This window comes from Castor canadensis, chromosome 17 (assembly GCF_047511655.1).
Source record: "Castor canadensis chromosome 17, mCasCan1.hap1v2, whole genome shotgun sequence".
Taxonomy (NCBI): Eukaryota; Metazoa; Chordata; class Mammalia; order Rodentia; family Castoridae; genus Castor; species Castor canadensis.
The window spans coordinates 66458724-66468435 of record NC_133402.1 but is presented as its reverse complement, the minus strand read 5'-3'; the positions used below and the strand labels follow the sequence as shown (position 1 = coordinate 66468435).

General features: G+C 34.4%; 1 long non-coding RNA gene across 1 annotated transcript in view; it reads left to right on the top strand.

Moving 5' to 3' along the window:
* Positions 1-7700: 7700 nt before the first annotated feature.
* Positions 7701-9712, top strand: part of LOC141418573 (uncharacterized) — a 58451-nt gene continuing 56439 nt past the window's right edge. The window contains exons 1-2 of the long non-coding RNA XR_012443201.1: positions 7701-7896; positions 8537-8701. This is a non-coding gene — a long non-coding RNA (uncharacterized lncRNA). The remainder of the gene's footprint in view (positions 7897-8536; positions 8702-9712) is intronic.

The window sequence follows — 9712 nt, the reverse complement described above, 5'->3', positions numbered from 1 at the left end:
TTGCTTTGTAGTATAGTTTGAAGTTGGTTATTGTGATACTTTCAGCCTTGCTCTTTTTGCTCAGTATTGCCTTGGCTATTCATGGTCTTTTGTGTTTCCAAATGAACTTTAGGAAACACAAAAGTTCATTGTAGATTGTTCCATCTCTGTGATGAATGTCATTGGGATTTTTGATGGGAGTTGATTTGAACATGTAGATTGCTTTCAGTAGTATAGCCATTTTTACTCTGTTGATTCTGCCAATCCATGAGCATGGGAGATCTTTCCACCTTCTGTAGTCTTCTTCGATCTTTCTTCTGTGGTTTATAGTTCTCCTTATTTGAGGTTATTTACATTCTTTGTTAAGTTTATTCCTAGGAATCTCATTTTTTTGAGGCTGTTATAAATGGAATTGTTTTCCTATATTCTTTCTCAATTTGCTCATTGCTGCTTTGTAGAAAGGCTACTGATTTTTATAAGTTGTTTTTGTATCCTGGTGCATTGCTAAAGCTGTTTATGGTCTCTAGGAGTTTTGGGGTGGAGTTTTTTGGGTCGTTGAGGCATAGGATAATGTCATTTGCAAATAGGGATACTTTGACTATTTCTTTACCTATTTGTATTCCTTTTATTTCTTCCTCTTGCCTTATTGCTCTGGCTAGGAATTCTAGGGCTATATTGAATAGGAGTGGGGAGAATGGGCATCCTTATCTCCTTCCTGACTTTAGGGGAAATGGTTTCAATTTTTCCCATTAAGTATAATGTTGGCTATAGGTTTGTCATATACAGCGTTTATAATGTTGAGGTACATTCCTTCTATTTCTGGTTTTCTTAAAGCTTTTGTCATGAAATAGTGTTTAATCTTATCAATGGTTTTTTCTGAATCTATTGAGATGATCAAGTGGTTTTTGTCTTTGCTTCTGTTAATTTCCTGTATTACATTTATAGATTTGTGTATGTTGAACCACCCCTGCATCTGTGGGATAAAGCTGACTTGGTTGTGGTGAATGAGCTTTCTGATATGTTGTTGGATTCGGTTTGCCATTATTTTATTGAGGAATTTTGCATCAATGTTCATTAAGGAGATTGGCCTATAATTCTCCTTTTTGGAGGTGTCTGTGCCTGGTTTTGGGATGAGTGTAATACTGGCTTCATAAAATGTATTAGGCAGTGTTCCTTTCCTTTCTATTTTGTGGAAAAGTTTAAGGAGAGCTGGTATTAGTTCTTCTTTAAAGGTCTGGAGAGCTCAGCAGAGAATCCATCAGGTCCTGGACTTTTCTTTTTTGGGAGACTCTTTATTGCTGCTACAAATTCATTTTGTGTTATAAATCTGCTTAGGTGGTTAACATCCTCTTGGTTCAGTTTTGGATGGTCATAAGTATCTAGAAATTTGTCCATTTCTTCAAGATTTTCCAATTTATTGGAATATAGGTTCTCAAAGTAGTTTCTGATGATTCCCTGGATTTAATTAATTTGGGCCCTTATTTTTGTTATTTCTATCCTGCTTGTTTTGTGTTTTGCTTGTTCTTGTTTTTGTACAAGTTTGAGATGTAGCATTAGGTTGTTTATTTGAGATCTTTCTGTCCTATGCCTAACCACTATCTTGGACCCTATATATGGCTTCCTGAGCTTGACTTATTTCACTCAATACTATGATGTCCAGTTCCATCAATTTTCTTGAAAACAGCATAATTCCATTCTTTTTTATGTCTAAATAATACTCCATTTTGTATATATACCACATTTTCTTTATCCATTGAACATTTTTTGGGCATGTAGGCTGATTTCCACCCCTTGGCTATTGTGAAGAGAGGTACAACAAACATGGGTGTGCAGGTGTGTCACTTGTATGCAGACTTACACTCCTTCAGACGTATGCCCATGAGTGGCATAGCAGGGTCATAAGATCGTTCTACTTTTATTTTTTTGAGGAACTTGCATACTGATTACCATAGTGGTTGCACTAGTTTAAATTCCCACCAGCAGTGTATAAGTTTCCCTTTTTCCATGCACACCCAGCATTTGTTGGTGTTTGCTTTTCTGATGATAGCTGTTCTGACTGAGGTGAGATGGAATCTCAATGTCGTTTTGCTTTGAATATCTTTAATGTCATTTGCTCATTTATTCATTTGATTATTTGCTCTTTCAATACTTAATTTTTTGACTTCTTTGAATATACACCAAACATTAACAAATGGGATATATTTTGAATAATAATTATCTATAGATGAATAGCTGGCACATTCTCTCCTGTTCTATAGATTGTCTCTCAATTCAGGTAATTTTTTAATTTGATGCAATCCTATTAGTCAGTTCTTGCTCTTATTTCCTGAGCTATTGGAATCCTATTCTGAAAGTCATTTCCTACACCTATATCTTCAAGTATTTTCCCTGTGTTTTTCTGCAGTAGTTTTAAAGACTCTGGTCTTAAATTAAGGTCTTTGATTTATTTTGAATTGATTTCTGTACAGGGTAAGAGATAGGACCTTACTTTCTGTCTTCTACATGTGCATATCCAGTTTACCCAGCATCACTGGTTGAAGAGGCTTTTTTCCATGGTATGTTTTTGGAACTTTTGTCAAGAGTAAGATATCTGTAGTTGCATGGCCTTATTTCTGGACCCTCTGTTTTGTTACATTGGTCTATGTGTCCGTTTTTGCCACCACCACTTTTTATGTGATCTGTGAAGCTACTCAAGTCATATTTCGTATTTTCTCTGCCATTAATATGCCATTTTTCTTAGGTTGCTTCCAAGATTTTTTCTTTGTGTTCAGTTTTTAGCAGTTTAAATATGAAGTATATAGGTAATTTTTTATTTTGACTGTTTTGTTGGAGTATGCTAAGATTGTTGAGTATGTAGCTTTATGTGTTTTGCAAACACAGGAAGTTGTCAGTCATTTTATTTTCAAATACCTTTTCTGCATTTATTCTATCTTCTTTTCTCCTTGGTACTTGAGTGACTTTTTTTTTTTGAAAGGTCTCATAGTCTATGAGTTTTAATTCCTTTCTTCATTTTTACTTTGTTGTTTGAATTGACACCTTTCTACTGATTGGCTTTCAAAGTTGATGGTTATCCTTAAGTGCTATTGATCCTGATGACTGTGTGTTTTATATGTTTTGGTATTTTTTAGTTCTACAATTTCCCTTTGTTTCTTCTTTTTTTTAATTAATTATGTTCTATTGTTGTGCTGGTGGTACATTGTGCATTTTCTAGATCAATATATCAAATATATCAAATATATTAAATATATCAAATATATCAATATATCAAATATATCTTACAATATACAAATATTTACAATATTGTATCAATATATCAAATATATCATACTTGAATTCACCCCTCCATTATTCTCCTTTATCTTCCCCTCCCCCCATTCCTGGAATAGTTTCAACAGGTCTCAATTTTTTCCATTTTCATTCATGTGAACACAGTTTTTGCACTGTACATTCATCTTCCTCACTGTCACTGGTACCAATACCCCCACCCCTCCTCCTGGCAGGACCTGTTTGCCCTCTTGTTCTTTGATTTTTGTAAAAGAAAAAAAAATGACATTTTTGTTTGTTTAAGATAGCTACACAGGGAGTTTTCTTGTGACATTTCCACTTCTATATGTATTATAACCTGAATTGGTTCATCTATTCTATTTTTCTTCTGTCTGCCTTATGGTGATTTCAACAAGCTTAAAAATTCTATATTCATTTATGTATAGGAAATACCTCAACTATATTTACCTTCTTAAATTCCTTCTTTGACCCTCCCCCTCTCATATGTGACCTCCTCTTCGCGGGATCTGTTTTTCATAATATTGATGTGTTTGTATTGGGTCTATATTCCAAATATGAGAGAAAACATATGGCAATTGGCCTTCTGAATACTTAAGATGCTGTTCTCCAGTTCCATCCATTTACCTGTGAGTAGCAAAATTTGTTTCTTTTTGTATTTACTGAGACTTTCTGTCTTTCCATTTATTTGTTAAAGAGTATTCACCCTCACCCTTATTTTTTTTCCTATGAAAAAAATTTTTTGAGACAGGATATCACTACATAGACCAGGCTTGCCTTGAATTTATAATCTCCCTGCCTCAGCCTTCCAAGTGCTGGGATTACAAATGTGTACCACCATGCCTGTTTCTTTTTTGTTTTTGATATGGGTTCTTACTATGTTGCTCTCGTGATTCTCTTGACTCAGCCTCCTGAGGACCTACGACTATAAATATGTGCCTCCATGCCTGGTAAACTTTACTTCTTTAGAGTGTAGTTATAGCTGATTTAAAAGTATTTATTCCACTTTCTGTCTCTTTCTGTCCTGATGTCTGTTAATTGATTTTCATCAAGCAAGTTGAGATTTTTTTTGCATGCAAAGTAATTATTTAATTGTTCCCTAGACATTGAATATTATGTTTCACTTATAAAATGTCACTTTTGTCTTGCTGGTGATTGACTTTCTTGTTTAAGACAGAATTTCCATTGAGGCTCTGTGACTCATGGATTCACTGTAAGGACTAGGTTTTTAAGATCCACCTTCATTAGCTTGTATTAGTTGTATTGGGGGGTCCATTGTGACATTTCTATATGTGCTTACAATGTACCTTAGTGAGATTCACACCCTCCATCATTCTCCCTGTCTCCCTTCCCTATTTCTTAGAACAATTTCAACAGGTTCATTATTCTGTTTTCATAGAAGTGTATCACGTATACTGACCATACTCACTGCACAAGGTCTGTCTTTTATGTGTGTCACCCACTGGTTGGTTCTGGTTTCAGTCTTTGGCGTGCTGAACAGTATCAGATTCATGTATGTATGTGATTTAAGAAGACACGTTTTCTTCAAGCAAAAGAAGCTTCAGATATATTAATCTATACATTTGGCTTTTCAATTATTACAAGACTTCCTTTTCCCTTACCCTTTATTTTTGTACTGAAAATTGAACTCAGTGTCCTGCTTATGCTAGGCACATCTCTGCCAGAGTTACACCCAGAACCCTTTCTCTGCTTCTTAATTCCCATAAAACTATTAAGATTTTTTTCCAAAGTCTACATTCTATTCACAGCTGACCATTTAATTCAATAAGCAATAATAAGCATTAACAGCCTCAGAAAATGCTAAGGACTCCCAAGCAAGCAATGAGCACAGCATCCTTGCGAAATGACTCTAATGATCCAGTCTTTCTAACGACAGTGGACTTTGGGGGTACCACTTTGTTTCACATATAAGCTCTACATTACTTTAAAGAATAAATAAGAATTTGGAATGTTATTTTACCCATTACTTCACGATGAATGGTTTTCTTCTTCTCAGAGAATTTCCTGAATTTGTTTTTATTATCATCTCGTATTATTTGAACTATCTCACCAAAACTTTTCTTAAAACCCTTTCATTATACATAAAGAATAAACACAAAAAAACACGCAAATCTATGACTTATGGATTTTTTTAAAGCATACATTTATTTATATTTTCTTTTAAAAATTTTTATTAGCATGTAATAGTTGTACTGGGGGATGAATTGTGATATTTACTTATGTGCTTGTAATATATCTTAGTTAGATTTACCTTCTCCATTATTATCCCTCTTCTTCCCTTCCCCCATTCTTAGGACAATTTCAACAGGTTTCATTCTTCTATTTTAGTATATGGATACAAAATACATCCACCATATTCACCCTCATTCCCCCTTTCCTTGTACCTACCCATTTCCCACTGGTACTCACCCCCAGAAAAGACCTACTTTTCCTCCCTACCCTTCATTTATTATTTTTTTTAAGTATATATTGATAATCCAAGGGGGGGTTCACCTTGGTCCTTCAGGCCTGTATATATCATGTAATACCTACATGTTTTTAACTACCACCTAGGTCTCACTTTTTCCAGGCTGACCTGGACCACAGTTGTCCTATTTATGCTTCCCACTGTAGCTAGGATGACAGGTTAGCACCCCATGCCCAGCTTCTTCCCATTGAGATGAAACTTTGCAAATGTTTTTGTCCATGCTGGCTTGATCTCAACCTCCCAAGTAGGTAGGTTTATGTCTTTTTTGATCTACAATTTAACCTTCTTCTTATCCTTGTCTTGTCAACGTAGTTGTTAAAGAACCTGGGAGGATGTTGACTTTATGTCAAGTAAGTTCTGTCCTCCAAATTCCCTGAAACCCAGCAGTTGGATCCAGAGCTAGGATACGATACAGATGTGACCTCTTTGTTTTTCTGTCACCAGCAAGATTTTGATGCTGTTTTCTCCTTTTTTGCTGATGCTATCTGCTATTAATGCTCAGTGTCTAGATCTATTTTAATTTATTGGGAATTGTAAATTATGATTTTCTCAATCTATCATTTCTTTTTCAAACATGGAGTGGGTAAAGGCAGTACTTCCCCATCTATTTGGTTGTCTAGCAGGGAAGTTCACCCAGGAAAGTCTGACAAAGTTCTCAATTCTTTCCCTGTAATTGTCAGTTAACGTTGACTCCTTGTGACCCTCAGAAGATGGCCTATTAGTATGTGTTTAAAAAATCCTCATGGATTGAAAATTTTTTATGTTAATTAAAGTTCTTATTTTTTCTACTTCCATTGCTATTCTTTTCAAAGCTAGTGTTGTCTCACTGGCCAGTGGAACCCTCTTCAAGTTGCAAGTATGTAACATATGTATGAAGAGAGCTTAACAAAGCTCACCAAATACTGCTTGATAAATGGATACAACAGAGTGGGATGGGCTTGTCTAAAGTACACTGTGCAGACCTATGGAATTATCACAATGAAACTCCCTTAATGTACGTTAACAAGGAGAAAGAAAAATGACCCTACTAGTCTTTCATCTTTTCATCTTCATTCAATGTGACAGTGTTCCAGACTCATCTTGGACGTTTTCTTCCTTAAACCTGGAACTGACCGTTTCTCTCAGAAGCCTTGGGCTCTCTTACTGAGAAATGGCATTTTGCTATCATTGGGTGGGCACAAGGAAAACTTATTTTTCATTAATTTAGGGTAGAACATTTTATATACACAAATACACTCCGTAGTTCTGCATTTGAATCCATGTGGGTATTCCCTATTCAGATTCAGGGCTATACATTTATTTTGCTTAACTTCCTTTGCATTGTATTTTATCCTTACTTCTCTACTGAGAGTCTTCTTTCTCAAGACTCAAGATGTGATAGAGTTGTATAACCTATAATCACTTCTGCCTTTGACATGCATTGTTTTGGGAGGAGTCCAGGCATAGTGATCTCCCTCTAGGTTTGTTACCACCTGCCTCTAATTTGTCCCACGGTTCCTTGCCAGATTATTGTAATGTTTGTTTTCATAGTTATTTTATATTTTCTCTCTAGGCAAATTTTGCCATCCTTCTGGATATCACCTCCTTCCTTGGTTCCTTCACTTTTCTCTTCCTTTGGCATATTGTCCCCAACAGGTTTTCTCCAGTCCTATGACATACATTTCCTTTAGAAGGTCATCATGTTAGGGTCTGTTTCAAAAATAAATTGTTACCCATTATGTGCTTTGCTGAATACGGGACAGCCAAATATATTCAGTATAAGTGAATTCTAACCAGCAGGTATTAAACAAATAAAAGAACCAAATAATTGTGAGTAGAAAAATAAATGCCTCTGTTATGACTGAAGCGGTTGCTTATTTAAGAAAGCAGGGTTCCTATTAGTTCATATGTAATATAATTACCAGTAAGAAAAACATTTCTGGAATACTGTTTTCTTCCCTGTGGTGGCAGACTTTCCCAAACATTTGCATTTCAGCTTATTTTATTTAATACTTTAACTGACACGACTTAGCCGCTTATGGATCTCATTATTCATAAAATAAGGAGAAAGAAAATAAAGACATAACAAACCTTTCCATCTGATTTCTGCTCAGAAATTTGTCCATCATAAAATTTCTACACACCTGTTGTTACTGTGTTTTATAAAGGTAAGTCATTAATTTGCATTTTCTAATATTATTATTCATATTATTATAAATATAAAAATATGAATATAATTTATTATAAATGTAAATATAATATTTATAACATTATAAACATATGTTATATTATTTCTGTATATTAAATTATATACTTATATTACTATATATAGCCAATCTATTTATTGTCATAATATATAACTATATAATATGTAAAATCTATATTATAATATTAGTTCACAATATATTACATAATGTAATTATATTATATTACTAATTCATAATATTGCATATTATGTAATATATGACTACATATTACTGTATAATATATTATGTATATTATATGTTATTATTATATTATTACTGCATAATATTATTACTATATTACAAATCTAATTAAGCTTAGGTTGATAATTAACTCTGGAAAGAATGCTTGCTATTGTGTAATCTGTATCTTCACTATTTTTTTATTTTGGGCTTTGCATTCTGCATTTAAAACAAAGTTGTTCTGAAGTGTGAGAAGATTACACATTTTGACATCAATGTACCTGGAAGCTCTTCTTAGAGCCTTGGATATGTCTTTACATTAGGGATATAAAATTACTTTAATCCTAAAATTTAAAAACTATTTATTGTATCAACAATACAGAATTATAATACACTTGAATGTGATGAAGAAGTTTGCTTCAGAAAATGAGAAAGTACCTAAGAAAACATTTAGAAAAGTGCAGAGAGGTAGTGTCTTCTGAGGATGTCTCCTGAGTTTGTCGCCCCAGTGACTCGTCAGCCACCTTCCAACAATGTGTTTTACAAGGTGAGTTGGCATGTACTGACTGCCTGACAGAAAGACAGCTCTATATAGACTAGCTCTAAAAATGCCACCATGACTCCGTCACCTGCTCCTTGAAGTCTCCTAGAAAGTTTGAAGCAGTTCCTATATGTTTCTTCTTACTTAAAGGACTCCTGTAATGAAAAAAATCATACAACAAAATGTGGTCTGAGTAGCACTGTGATTTCAGTAAAGAAACTCCTATAATATTAAAACACAAGACGTTATTATCATTATTTTTTTCTTTTAAGAAAACTTTACAAGCTGGACAAGGTGGCTCAACCCTGTAATCCCAGGTACTTGGGAGGTAGAGGTTGGGAGGACCATAGTTGGAGACCAGCCCAAAATATCATGGCTGGGCACAGTGGCAAGACTGTCAACCCAGCTACAAGGGGAGGCATACATAAGTAGGAGGCTCATGGTCCCAGTTGGCTTGGACATAAGGCAAGACCCTATCTCAAAAATTCAAAAAGGAGTGGCAGAGTGGCTCAAGTGGTAGAGCACCTGCCTAACAAGCACAAGGCCCTGAGTTCAAATCCCAGTACTGCTGGAAAACCCTCCAAACCCCAAACTTTACTAGCTTCTTAATTATAAAAGGACATTCTAGTAAGTGATAGAGAATGAGTGCTTAAAGGAATTTGTATTTTCATTTATTTTATTTTGAATTAAGAAATAATTGTATGCATTTTACATTTACAGGGCACCATATTTTCCTATTTGTTTGCAGTAATTTAAAAATATCACTACTGATTTAAAAAAATTTGACTGATGAATTTTAGATAGACAAAACATACTATGGAATTCATCAGGAGATAGTCCAACAACTGCTTTTTAGTAATTAGACATTTATCAAAGACAAATAAAAATACAAGGCATGATTTATTCATGTGGAAAAGTCCAGGTTTTTTTTTATCTTTTTGCTTTTGGTGATAAACAAATTCTAGTTATGGTGAATAAAGTATAAAGAATCTACTGGGGATTTATACGATTACTAGC